The sequence below is a fragment of the Camellia sinensis genome, chromosome 5, assembly GCF_055761805.1.
Source record: "Camellia sinensis isolate YWXY chromosome 5, ASM5576180v1, whole genome shotgun sequence".
NCBI lineage: Eukaryota > Viridiplantae > Streptophyta > Magnoliopsida > Ericales > Theaceae > Camellia > Camellia sinensis.
The window spans coordinates 176,590,458-176,604,812 of NC_138965.1; the positions used below are offsets into that span (position 1 = coordinate 176,590,458).

The window sequence follows — 14,355 nt, forward strand, 5'->3', positions numbered from 1 at the left end:
CAATTGGATGGCCAATGCGATGAGAAAGGGTATGACGTTAGGGTTTCTAAGATAAGTATGGAAGGGCTTTTGGAGTTTTGACTTGTGAATTGAGCAAAAAATTAGAAGTTCAAATTGCGCAAGTCTAATAAGGAAGGATGGAGTGCGAAGCAAATTTTATATTCTTTTAAGATTTTTACCCTTCAAACATATAACTTTCTCCATCTACTACACTTCTATTCCTTTTTCTGTCTACAAAGACATTCATTTATTTTTCTTGTTTTCTATTTTTTTTTTCTCCGTGTCCCTTCATTGTCACTCTACCTCTTCAATCGTCATTATCTCTAAAAATGCAGATCACGTGCTCTTTCTTAAGTACTTCTATACATCGTCGCCTTCATCATGCATACCTCGCTTTTATTGACGTCATTAACACCATTTTCTTTTGGTTATCCAACATGCATTCCGTTCCATCTATTTTACCAATATTACAACCACAATCAAGATGGGTATGTGATAGGGTAATTTGGGTCTTATAATTTTGTAAGAATTGTATTTTAATTAAATCAAATTATTTGGTGTGTTGTATTTAAATTAGAAAAAATTAGAGATACATCCTTCTATATGTTGTTAGAGTTTAAGAACATCGAATATTTACATGTTAGCTAAACTTCATAGGGTTTAAAATTTTAGAAGAGTAAGAATAAATTTTAATAAATATGGTAAAAAATGACCTTATAACCCCCAAAACCTAAATTTTCAATAGGTTTTTCCTCGGTGTGTTGCCTCTCTCTCTTCTTTGTTGCTATGTTACTCGTCGTTAGTCTTCTTCCACTCATTGTCAGCGCAACCATTACCTCCCTCGTGGCCTACAATGCTACCATTGGCTTTGTCCTACCATACATTAGTATGCTTTTTTATTTTTTGTCTGTCACTTACATACATCATGTATAGAAATATATGTAATTATATGTATGTATGTTATTGAATAATCGTGAAATTTGTCTCATAATTTAATTTTATTATTGCTCTCTCTCTCTCTATTCATATTCTCTTCCCATTTCTCCTTTTGTGCAAAACAATTCAGTTTGGAAAATTTTACCATGATAGTAAAAATTTCTATGAAATTTCACTTTTCACTTTATTCTTCTGAATTATTAATTTTGTCAGCTCTTTCCCTTTACTTTTAGCTATAAATTATTATTATTATTTTTTTAAAAATTTCATATTTGCCAAAGAATCACAAAAAAATTGTCAGTATATATTTGATTGTGAAATTTTATTTCAGTGAATTATTAACTATGTGTTTTCCAAATGTGCGAGTGTAATGAACCCTAATGTTTTTGAGTTTTGATATAGTAATACAATAAAATGAGAATGAAATTGATAAAGAAAGAAAAGAGAAGAGAGTTGAGAAATGGAATCCTGAGAAGGAAGGACGGAGCTTGAGGAGGAGAGAATGGAGGAGGTTCGAGAAGTGTGTGGTAATGGACTCTGCATGAAAACTACCCAAGTCGAAGCAAAGCTCGACCAAGGAAATATCCATGAGGCTGAATCTTCATTGCGGGAGGGTTTATCCCTCAATTTCGAGGTTCAATTTTCACTTTCATCTTTCTACTTTCTTCTACATTCTCAATACTTAAATCTTCCTTCTTTCTTTCTTTCTTTCTTTCTTTTACTTGTATGCTAAACACAATTCCTCACACCATTTCGTTACATTTATCATTTACCTCTTTGATTAGTAAGTACTGTTCTGTTTAACACTGCAAAAAAAAAAAAAAAAAAAAAAAAGAAGAAAAAACTTGGATGGAGTGATAGTCAGAGGTCCAGATTTTGAATATTTGGCTTATTTTGAATGCACGATTTGGGTTCTTATAACCATTCAATTTTTTTTGTTATAGAATTGCTTATAACAACACTGTTATTATATGTTTCTTTTGCTGCATAATTACCATAAAATGAAGTGTCTTTTTGACAATATATGTTACATGAAACGCCTGTTAATCCCTGAAAATAAATTAAAAATATAAAAAATAAAATCTTCTTATGCTGAGCCTGCTTATCATTCAATTGGAGATTTGATGGGCCTGACCTAGAGGTACGCACTTGCACTTGACACTCCTACCGCGTCAAGTGCGAGTAACTTTTGGGATGTAACATCCATTATAACTTTTAGTATGAGGGGATTCGTTAGCAACCTGCATTCTAGTTTTAGAAGTACTATAATGATCCAAATTAACCAGATTACTTTTTTTCACACCTTAACAGGTCATCTTATTTATGTAAGCACCATTCAACTTTTTAGGCTTGGTTACCCGATTATTGTCTTGTCTCGCCAATTTTCCCTAACCTGGCTTAAGTTTTCTTCTTGATCTTAAGTTCAGTATGTCTTCACTTATCATTCAATCGGTACTCCTGTGGATTTTTTTTTTTTTTCCTTGTGGTACCTTTGAAAGAAAGGAAGAAATTAAAAAAACCTCCAAGAATGACTTCATTATTGGGGGCATTAAGGTTTAAAAGTACATCATTTGTTTGTAAATAAATACCTTGCTAGATTGAAACGTTTCTTGTAAGGACTGGAGCCAAGAAAATTATACGAAAGGATAGTAGTCAATATGCAATTGATGAAAATTCTGTATTGATATTTGTCTTCCACCAATTTGCTTTGCTAGATAAAATTTGAAGGTGTGTATAAAATGTGTTGCTTTATGGTTTCATTTATTAAAAACATTACAGGAAGCACGAGCCCTTCTTGGAAGGCTGGAATATCAAAGGGGAAATGTGGAAGGCGCTCTTCGTGTGTTTGACGGTATTGATCTTCAAGCAGCTATACAGAGGTTGCAACCCCTTGCTCACAGACAGTCCTCAAAGAAGGGCCGTTTGCGCACTGATTCAACACACACAATCTCGCAGCATGCTGCTAGCCTGGTACTTGAGGCTATATATTTAAAAGCCAAGTCTCTTCAAAAGCTTGGTAGAGTAACTGGTATGGAGCTTTTTCACTAGAGTATTAATTTCCTGGGGAGATTGACTTTCCTTTTGGTTCTCTTCTGATCCCATCTCTTCCTTTTATTGTATGTAATTAGCTACAAAACTTTCTTTTGGTTTGGTTTTGCAGAGGCTGCTCATGAGTGTAAAAGTGTTCTTGATGCTGTGGAGAAGATATTCTATCATGGTATACCAGATGTGCTAGTGGACAACAAGTTGCAAGAGACAGTTTGCTATGCTGTAGAGCTTCTTCCAGAGCTCTGGAAGCAGGCTGGTTGCGATCATGAAGCAATGTTCGCTTACCGACGAGCCCTCCTTAGTCAATGGAACCTTGAAAATAACTGCTGTGCAAGGATTCAGAAGGGATTTGCCATGTTTTTGCTGTACGGTGGAGTGGAGGCTGGCCCACCTAGTCTAGCTGTTCAAATTGATGGATCATATGTACCTAGAAACAATCTGGAAGAGGCAATTCTACTTCTGATGATTCTTATGAGGAAGTCATACCTTGGTAAGATTGAATGGGATCCATCAGTGGTGGAGCACCTCACATTTGCTGTCTTTGTGCAGCCAGACTTCTGTTCTAGCGAAACAACTTGAAAAGGCCATGCCTGGTGTCTTTCATCGTGTCGACCGTTGGAAAGTGATGGCATTTTGCTATAGTGGAGCAGGACTAAATAAGGTTGCCTTGAATCTATTGAGGAAGTCTCTACACAATCATGAAAAACCAGATGATCTAACATGTTTGTTGTTGGCTGCCAAAATCTGCAGTGAGTATACCCTTCTTGCTGTTGAGGGCATGGGATATGCACAAAGGGCTATTGTGAATGCGTTGGGGGTAAATGAACACCTAAAAGGTGTTGGTCTTCGCATGTTAGGTCTTTGTTTGGGGAAGCAATCCAAAGTCTCTTCTTCAGACTTTGAGAGGTCTCATCTTCAGTCTGAAGCATTAAAATCATTAGATGGAGCAATTGATCTCGAGTGTAACAACTCTGACCTGATTTTTGAGTTGGGAGTCCATTATGCAGAGCACCGGAATTTGAATGCAGCTTTGCACTATTCCACGCAGTTCATTGATGCGACAGGTGGATCCATACTAAAAGGTTGGAGATTGCTTGCCTTGGTTTTGTCTGCTCAGCAACGATTTTCAGAGGCTGAAGTGGTCACTGATGCTGCTTTAGATGAGACTTCAAAATGGGAGCAAGGACCACTGCTTAGGATGAAAGCAAAGTTGAAAATTGCCCAGTCATTACCCATGGATGCAATTGAAACTTATCGCTATCTCCTGGCATTGGTTCAAGCCCAGAGGAAATCATTTGGGCCTCTCCGAAGTCAGCCTCAGGTTAGATTCTGCTTTTCTATTCTTACATATTGATTCCCTACGTTTTGATAGGAAAAATGTAATTTTGGATCTCACCAGAATGTAGCAACTTCCATCTATTTTATCGTAACCAGTCGTGTGACAAATCTGATGATGCCAATTTTATGATCTTGTGATATTACCATATGGAAACTGGCCCACCAAACCATTTTATTGCTTTTTTTATGATACATATAATGGTTCTCAAAATGGAGGATTTGTACATTTAATATTCTAGAATTGTAGGCGGAAATGCTTGTGTTGCTTGTGATGTAACAATTTAATAAGTCTCTTGTGAATATATATGCATTTAAAACAGTGTATGCGTCTCATCATGCATTTAAAACAGTGGCGGTGTTTGGCAAGTTTTGGGTTTGGTTTTTTTTTTATTTTTTTCACTAAAGGACGAAGTTTTTGCAAAACAAAAAAAAAAACAAATCCAAACAAAATATCACATCCAACCCCATAATTATTTCACTTTTTCTCTCACAAACATCACATCCAACCATAAAAAAACCCAACTATCTTCCCAAACACAATTTTTTTTTTATCCAATAATATACTACAACTAAAAAAACCTACATAAAAACCTACTTCCCAAACACCCACATAGTAGTACCAAACGGAATGTTTGAGTTGGGAGCCTTAGGCTTGGTCCTTGTGTAATTCATCCATAAGGCTAATGTCAGTACTGGCGGAAAAATGGAAGGTGGACCGAATTCCTAAGTACAGTTCACCTATTTTAAGATTAGGACCGAGTTGTGCATTGAGAATACCAAACCAAACCGAAGAACGGTTTACGATTTTTGTATGGTTTTTTGCTTAGCCTTACAAAGCATGTATAATCTACTGCAAATGTGGTCTAAAATCAGATAATGGTGAAATGCATTTCCATCTTTTCAATTTTTTTTCCATACAATGGCGGGCCTTGGTGTAGCGGTAAGGTTGATCCATGGCGACTAGGTGTCATGTGTTCAAATCATGGAAACAACCTTCTTGCGTGGAGCTAACGGTGCATACATCTGACCGTCCCTAGATCCCAAAATGGCTGGAGTCTTGCACATGGGGACTGCCATTCAAATGGCAGCCAATTGAAAAATATGCAGTGGTCAGCGACAGAAACTGCTGCAAGGAGGTTAGGTGCAGCCTTCTCATGAGAAGGCTTGAACAGTGTGGCCTTCTTTGCATTGCCATATGAAGGAAAATGGAGTTATAATGTGATTTTCACTTTTCTGGTCCAGTAATAACAGTGATCATGCCAATGAATATTGTATATCAGTGATGGCATAAAGTTCTTAAACCAACTGCCATGCTGGATATGTTGGCACAGACTGATCATGTTGGTTGAATGGAAGGGACACAAAGTGAAAGTGATGTTTTTGTTAGGGGGGTAAATTTGAAAGAAATTGGTGCAAAAAGCTATATTAATGGTTTTGATGTTTGTGATAGTGGTATGGTTTTGGTGTTGATTTCTTGATCCTTAGGGGTGCTCATTGGTTATTGCATCATTTTCTTCCTTGTAGAACCTTACTACCTTTCATGTACTACTGACATTGCCATATAATTATTACACTAGTATGTGGTATTATGGGGCTGTCTTTTGGAAAGAAATTGAAGATGTGGTTTTGCTATGTGTAGATGTAGGAGGGTGGGATTTGCTTTAAATATAGATTGACCTGCACAGGAATTTGCTACGACTAATGGATACTTGAAATTTCTTTTTTACTTATTGCTTGTGTATTGATTTGAAAGTTCTTGGTTGGGTTTGGTATACTTACCTCTAGCTTGATCATTATTTGAGTTTGGTAATATTTACAATTTGTTGTTTATAAAAAAACATGAGGCATCTTTATCTCTCTTTTTGCCAAAAAATGAATACAAACAAATGTTTGGTACACTTTTTCAAAATATTGTTTTGAAAACAAGTGAGGGGGGTGGCCGTAGAGGGTCATTGCACTGGTGGGAGGTGATGGCTAGGGGTGGTTGTTGGAGGTTGGAAGAGGTGGGGACTTGTGTGGAGGTGGTTGGAGGTGGCCAGAGTAGGGGGGACTGGCCAGAGGTGGTTGTTGGCGGTGGTGGCCAAAAGTATGGGTGGCCGGAGGTGGTGCTCAGAGGTCGAGGAGGAGAGGTGGGATTGAAAAATTGTTTACAAAACAAGGGAAAAACACCTTTTTTTTGCATGCTAGACTTTTGTAAATTTTGAAATCTGTTTCTATCTTTTTTGAAACAAAAATAGATATCAAACAAGTTTTTATTTCTAGTTTTCAAAATTTTTTTAAACATAAGTAGAAATTTTAAACATAAACTTCACCAAGAATTTTCATTTCATATTTGATAAATTACATTTGGATTGCTAATTATTTATTTATTTATTTATTTTTTAATTATAGATTGAGGATGATAAAGTCAATGAATTTGAAGTTTGGCATGGTCTTGCAAACTTATACTCCAGCCTTTCACATTGGAAGGATGCAGAAATATGCTTAGAAAAAGCTAGAGCCCTTTTTGAGTACTCTGCTGAAATGATGCATACTGAGGGTCAGACCTGAAATTTTATCTGCTGCAATGACAATTTTTTTAAAGGCTTATTTTGTGTTATTTTTCTTAGTTCTTTATATTACAATTAATTAATGACTACTTTATGAATGTTATGGTTCTTGTTGTCTACTCTGGCAATGCTGTGGAATCCAGAGCAGATCATGCAAGGGGTTGTGATTACTGGTGATAATTGTAGTGGTATTTTGGAACTAAAATACTTTCTGCAGAATGAGTTCCATACCAAAGATCTAGGACAATTAAGAAATTTTTGGACATTGAAGTGGCTAGGTTATGTCATGGAATCTCTCTATTTGAAAGAAAAGATGTTCTTGACTTGTTAAGTAAATAAAGGATGTTGTGGTTTAAACTTATAGACTCTCTTATGGACCGCAACACCTAGTTGATGGCATATTGATGTGAGTTGTTAGCAGATTCAGGGTGACATTGAAGATTGGTTGGTAAGCTGAATTATTTGATTGTTACAAGATCAGGCATCTCTTCTCCAATAAGTTTTTGTGAGTCAGTTTTAGATGCTCTTCAAACTTTTAATTGGGATGCTGTTGCGAGCATTTTGAGATATCTCAAAAGTGCTCCCGACTGTGGTTTACTATGCCAGAATCACGGTCATAATTAGATCAAGGGTCATACTGATGCAGATTGGGATGGATTTCCATATGATAGGAGGTTAACTAATGGCTATTGTGTTTTTGTTGGAGGTAATTTGGTGTCCGGAAAAAGTTGGAAACAAATGGTTGTTGCCTGTCAAGTACTGAGTTTGAATATGGAGCTACGGCGTATACTACTTCTGAGTTGATCAAGTTGAAGCGTATTTTATAGCAACTTGGGTCTAAGTAGGGCTGCAAACGAACCGAGCCGAGCTTTGCTGAGCTCGAGCTCGGCTCATTTGATTATCGAGCTCGTTTATTGAGCTCGAACGCAGCTTGATAAATAATTGGGATTGGGCTTGGGCTCGAGCTCGAGCTCGGCTCGGCTCGGCTCGGCTCGTTAATATTACTAAAACTCGAGCTAGGCTCAACTCAATAAGACTTTTTTAAATATTATTTAAAAAAAATATTATTAATATTATCTAATATATAAATAATGTATTTTTACTATTATTTATATATATTTATATATTATTTAATATATAAATAATATATTTATTATATAATTTAAATAAAGATAAACGAGCTGAACTTATTCGAGCTCTAGTTCGGCTCATTTACTAAACGAGTCGAGCGGAGTGGAGCCGAGTTTGTTCATGGACAGTTCAATTTATTTGCAGCCCTAGGTCTAAGCATCATCATCTTATGAATTTGTTATGTGATAACCAAGCACCAGTTCACATTGCCTCCAATCTGGTGTTTCATGAAAGACCAAAACACATTGAGGTTGATAGTTATTTTGTTAGAGAGAAGTTGTCACAGAATGTGATTTGTGCAAATCATGTAAAGTCAGTAGATTAGTTGGTAGATTTATTCACCAAACCTTTGTGTAGTTCTATGTGCGGTACATTTGTAACAAGTTTAGTGCGTATGATATATATGTACCAGCTTGAGGGAGGATGCTAATGATTATATTTGTGGAAAACTGACTTCTATGCATGTAAAATGCATCTCCATAATCATTAAAACGTGGAAGTATAGCCACATATTACCAAGTTATTGTGAGTGATAGATCATGGAATGAAGTTGGTTCCTCAAAAAAATTGCGAATGTGGATTAGTGAATGTTGGAAGATATTTGCCTACGAAGTATTTAGTATAAGCAGGTATGTTATATCATACATGATCCATCTTGCATCGTAACAAAAATATCATTTCTAATTCAAAGGGAACATGAAAGTTCTGATTTTTCTTTGTGATTGTGTTAGGTATTATATGCGAAGAACGGGGAAAAATCAACGAAGCTTTGGCTGCTTATATAAATGCGCTTTTACTAGAACCAGGTTATGTGCCTTGCAAGGTCTTGATTGGTGCAGTATTGTCAAAGATGGGCTCAAAGGTCTTGCCGGCGGCAAGGAGCATACTCTCAGATGCATTGAGGATACAACCTACGAATCACATGGCTTGGTATTATTTGGGATTGGTTCACAGAGATGATGGGCGGATAGGTGATGCAATAGACTGCTTCCAGGCAGCCTCCATGCTCAATGAATCTGATCCCATTGAAAGCTTCAGCTCTATTTTTTAACTGATTCTCATTAATCAAAGGTTTGAACCGTCATTTTTCTTAACTGTTTCTTCTCCAGCTTGGTGCACTATGTCACAACAGTTCGCATCCTTCCTTGCAGCTCAATGGATATGGAGGGTTTCAGGGATGCTGTCATTCTTTTTAGTTTTCAGTCGCATATGCGTCTTGTAATCATTTAATCACAGGACAACATAAGAAAGGAAAAGAGAAAAAGAAAGGAAACTATAATTTGAGCTGTGATGGGGAGTATAGTTGGAGAATATGGAGAAGTAGATTTAGGTTATTGATATTTGATTATAGGATGGATGTGATGTGGACAGGTTATGCCAGTGCAGTTTGTAGCGATGCATTTTTTTCTAGTCCCATGGTTTGGATCTGGTATTTCACTTCACAAATACAAGATCGAAACACAGCATAAATACTTGTTGTTCAACAGTGAATCCTTTGGATATAGGTGGAGCATTTATTCATTGTCTTTGCTATGTGCTCATTGAATTTTGCTACGAGGTAATTCTTGGAGGTCTCATGTTTGACTCTCACGGGTGCAAAATCGTTAGTGCTTTATTGGTGATTGTGTGTATCTTAAGCTTATTCACGAGATCTTGTACTAGATGACAAACTTTTTTTATTTTTCAGATGAACACTATTTTAGTAACTTTTTAATTTTTTGGTTAAAATATGAGATAAAAAAAATTGGTATGTTTAGAATGATTTTTTAATTTTTTACAAAAAGATGTGTAAAAGGTAGAGAGAAAAGCAAATCTTTGATTTTTTGGTATAGATTGTTAGTTTTTTTTAATTTTTTTAGTAACTTTTTAACTTTTAGACAAACAATGAACCGTCAAACGAGGCGTAAGAGGTGAGAAGATGTTGCCATGGCTTAAGAAATATTTGTTTAATTTATTTATGACATTCATATCTTAGTACTCAGAGCAAATCAACTTCTGGATTGAAAAACAAAGTAAGCTACAAATTTAATTGACCTCATGGTTGTTATTAGTTCTTTATGAAATAAGGAAAAGCAAAAAGAAAAATCATTATGGCATAACTTAAGAAAAATCGTTGTGCTGATATTCCAATTCTCACGTGTGAAGGATCCTTGCGATTTTCATGAATAATTTTAAAAGAAAAAAAATTTAGAGTTTAATTACGATTTTGTGATATTTGGTTTTGACTTATTGTAATGTTAGTTATGAATTATTGTGATATTGATTATAAAATTATTTTGGTTATAATTTAAGAGTTATTTGATCATAACTTATGTAGTGTTGTTATAATTTTTTTTTTGAATTATGACTTTTATACGATTGAGTTATGATATTTGTAAGGAAAATGATTGGTGGCCCTAAAAAAATTGCCCCTAATACCCCTAATTTCCATTTTGGGAAACTGTTTTTTTTTTCTTTCTTTTTTCTTTTTTTTTTTTTTTTTTTTTTTTACTTGAAATGGAATTTCGGGGCATTCGAGCCCCGAAATCTCGGGCCCTCAAGCAGCGCCTTTGTAATAATGAAATTTACAAATGTGATAACTCATACAATTATGTAGGTATATATATGTATATGGAAAATGATTGGTGGCCCTAAAAAAGTTGTCCCTAATACCCCTAATTTCCATTTTTGGAAACTGTTTTTTTTTTTACTTTCTTTTTCCTCTTTTTTTTTTTTTTTTTTTTTTACCTTAAATGGAAATACGGGGCATTCGAGCCCCCTGTTTTCGGGCCCTGAATCACGGCTGTATATATATATATATATATATTTTGGGAGGGGAAAGTCTTTTGAGAGAGAGAGAGAGAAAGAAAGGGGTTCCTGTTTGAAGTTATTTTGACTAAACGTTAATGCTGTGTTTGGTTTGGTGATTTGAGGAGGGATTTAGAAAGGGAAAGGGAAAAGATGTGTGAAATTATGTGAAATATAAACATGTTTTATTCACATTTTACCTATCTTTTCCATTTCTTTTTTCAAATCCCTCTCAAAATCTTCCAACCAAACACAACATAAAAGTTGCACGTTAGCAACCCAAATTAATATGAAAATGACAGGCAAAATGTGCAGTATTCAAGCTGCTCATGATCGAAGGAAATCCATCAGAACTAAAAGATTATCAAAATTTGAAATGAAGATCCAAAAAAAATAAAATAAAATCAGTTCAGCTAATATTACATAAGACTCTTGAGTTCGCAACTATGAGAAAGAAGAGGAGAAGACCTCCAAGGGAGGAAGTGAAATCCATTTGCATCCACTCCGCATTTTAGAAAAAAGAGAAGATCTTCAAGGTTAACATTAGTGACATAGTAGTTTAATTAGTAGGAGCAAATGAATAATGTTAAAACTTTTGAGTAAAAAGCCAGACGGATCACAATGATGAAGTAGTAGCAATAGCAGAGGAATCAGATTCAGGGGAAACTACAGCTGAACTTGTTGGGAGACAAAGACATGATGAAAAGGCCTTTTTGAGAATTTTCTTCAGAACTCGGCCTCTTACCGGCACCCATCGTGGTGCAGTGCCGCTGTTGTTGGGTGGGGGTGGCCGTTGTCCAAACCACCTTCTAGTTGGCTGCAGCCGCTGAGACTGCAGTGGTGGTAGTTGTGATTGTGTTTGGGGCAGTACATTCATTGTTACGTGGCTGCTAAAAAGGTGGTACGGTTGCAAAAAAAGTGAATAGTACAAGTTTTTGGTGTTGAGAGACTTGTAACACCGACTTCATATAAATATGGCCAGTGTGAAGACCGTGTCCAAAACAGCGAAACGACTCACATGCGCGTATGTCTTTGGGTGGTTAATAAATTTACATGAGTTGAGAGAGGGAGGACTCAATCCATATATTTCCTATACACAAACATGTTTCTCTTAATGTCTCTCTGTAGATTCAAGTTTGAATAAGTCTCGGTGTTTTTTTTTTTTTTTTGAAATTTCTGTTCGATTCTCACACGGTTTATTGGTAAAAAGTACAATATACGCAAAAACAAATAAAAAAAAGAATTGATCTCTTCAAGTCTTTCTCTAACACGGTTTCATTAAGAGAAGGTGAAGATGTACTGATTACCATCCCTCTGGTCGTGGACCAACCTACAACAATCACTCCAAAGCCGGAGGAGATACAAAAGTCAATTTCTGCAAGCTGACCGAAAAGTTTCAACAATTTTAGGATGAGTAAAATGGATGACTTTTCCCATAATTTAACTTGAAAGAATATTTGAGCTTAGTGAACACATTGTGAGCCAAATCTCGATAATTCAAATCGTTCATATTTAGTGCTCGTTGAGAAAATATTCAATTAAAAAATTAAAATGATTGGATTTTGGTAACTATATGTTTCAATCATATTTATCTTAAAAAAATGGATGACAAATATAATTTCAAGAATAACTGTCCATTTTTAAAAGGCAAATGTGATCCAAATATATAGTTACCGAAATTCAATCATCTTGATTTTTTATATAATTATTCTTCTCAATGAGTTCTAAAAAGTGAACGGTTTGGATCACCGAGATTAGGTTTATGGGTCTACTAAGTCCAAATGCTTTATCAAGTTAGATCCCCAACATGAGAAAAGTAAAACTTGAATAAAATTATAGTCGCACACTTTTTAACAATATTTCTTAGCGTCTAACTACAATGAAAGTGGACTTACTCTCATTATGAATAAGTTATAAGAAATGTCGTTAAGAAAGTGTGTGATTATAGCAGGACTCTTTTAAGATATCATAAAGTTTGAGTAAAGATATACAAGTACCTAATTTTTTACACAAATTTTACGCGTCTTGGATTTTTGTCTCGTTTGGTATCACTTATAAGTTAACTTTTATGATTATAGTTTTTTTTTTTTTAGATTTTTAGTTTAAAATATTTAAAATAAATTGTAAATATGTTTGGTTTAGTTTTTGATGTACAAAAAAAGGTGGAACTTATTTGGTTAAATAAATTCTCACATAATTCTTTTGTTGGGCAAATATCCAAAATTTCTTCAAAAGTCAAAATAAAATCAAAAAAAGAGGTTAGCCCCTTTTGTCTATACATATTTGAGGATTTCAAAGAAGCTAAAAAAAAAAAAAAGAACTGCACACTTAACGAGAACCTCACACTTTTTAGAGACTGAGTCTTTGTGGAATGAAAGTTATATGTTGGATTGTTTGTGGATGAGTCAGGAGCCTCTCCTTGCAAGCTTGTGCTTGCGTCCGTCCTTACAGGCTTTTGGGTCTACTTTTAGGTCTAATTTTGATAATTCGAACCGTTTATATTTTATGATTTATTCAGTATATTATACCTGTAAAAAATCAAGTTGATCGGATGTCAGAAAGTATGTGTTTGAAAAATTGAACTAAACACTATTTTTTAAAGAATTTAATAAACAGTTTTCCGAACATATGCTTTCTGATATCCGATCAATTTGATTTTTTACAGGTATGATATACTGAATAAATCATAAAATATGAACGGTTCAGATTATCAAAATTGGACCTAAAAATAGACCCGAAAGCCTGCAAAGACAGACACAAACACGAAAGCTGCAAGGAGAGGATCCCCACTCGTTTGTGGATTGCTTGATTGTGGGCTGATGTTGACCATTGGTGTGCGAGCCAATGGCTGGTTATAGAGGTTACTATATATTTTTGGTGCTTGCTTGGGTTGCTGTTTGGGCCTTTTGTTCTTCTTTTTGTTCCAGCTTGGTTGGTTTCTTATCAATTTGGGTGGAAGTCAGCAAATGGTTGTACTTTCGATATGGTGCTAATTCAGATGGGATTACCTAAGTTAACTTTGATACTTTTTGCCCCTCTCTGCTTTATTGATATATGTTATGTATTTTGTACCTTTCTTACAATTAATAAAATTTTCTCTTTTACTTATAAAAAAAATATAAACAAAAATATTGAGTGAATAAGAGATGTAATCCATAGGACTTTGTGTGTGTAGACGTAGGCCAAGACCTGAATCACATTAACACTTTGTGTTATTTTTTTTTTCTCTTTTATGCTTTAATTATGTTGACTTTTTTGACTTTCGAAGGTTAGAAATATAACTAGAGCGTGCCAACAAGAATCAGTAAGTCCTTACAGAAATAATAAATACCAACCAATTAATCAGACAATTGCTTCGAAATTCTCTTAGCTTTAATGAAGATGACTTTTACTAGTAGCTTGTTTTAGGAGAAAATTCAGAAGTATTTATCAAAAGTAAAAGAAGGAGGGAGAGAACAGTGTTAGATATTAAATTTCATTAAGTAAACAAATGTTTATAGTAGTACCTTCACACTTTCACAGCTTCGAAAGGAATTACAACAACGAATAGACTAACTTCGAACTA

The 14,355-nt window shown here is 35.0% G+C and overlaps 1 pseudogene across 1 annotated transcript; it reads left to right on the top strand.

Moving 5' to 3' along the window:
- Positions 1–1,294: 1,294 nt before the first annotated feature.
- On the top strand, positions 1,295–9,524 carry LOC114281328 (protein NPG1-like; annotated as a pseudogene). The gene is made up of 5 exons (XR_014330541.1): positions 1,295–1,570; positions 2,716–2,965; positions 3,098–4,306; positions 6,715–6,862; positions 8,735–9,524. The product of XR_014330541.1 is annotated as a protein NPG1-like (transcript).
- The last annotated feature ends 4,831 nt before the right edge of the window (positions 9,525–14,355 follow it).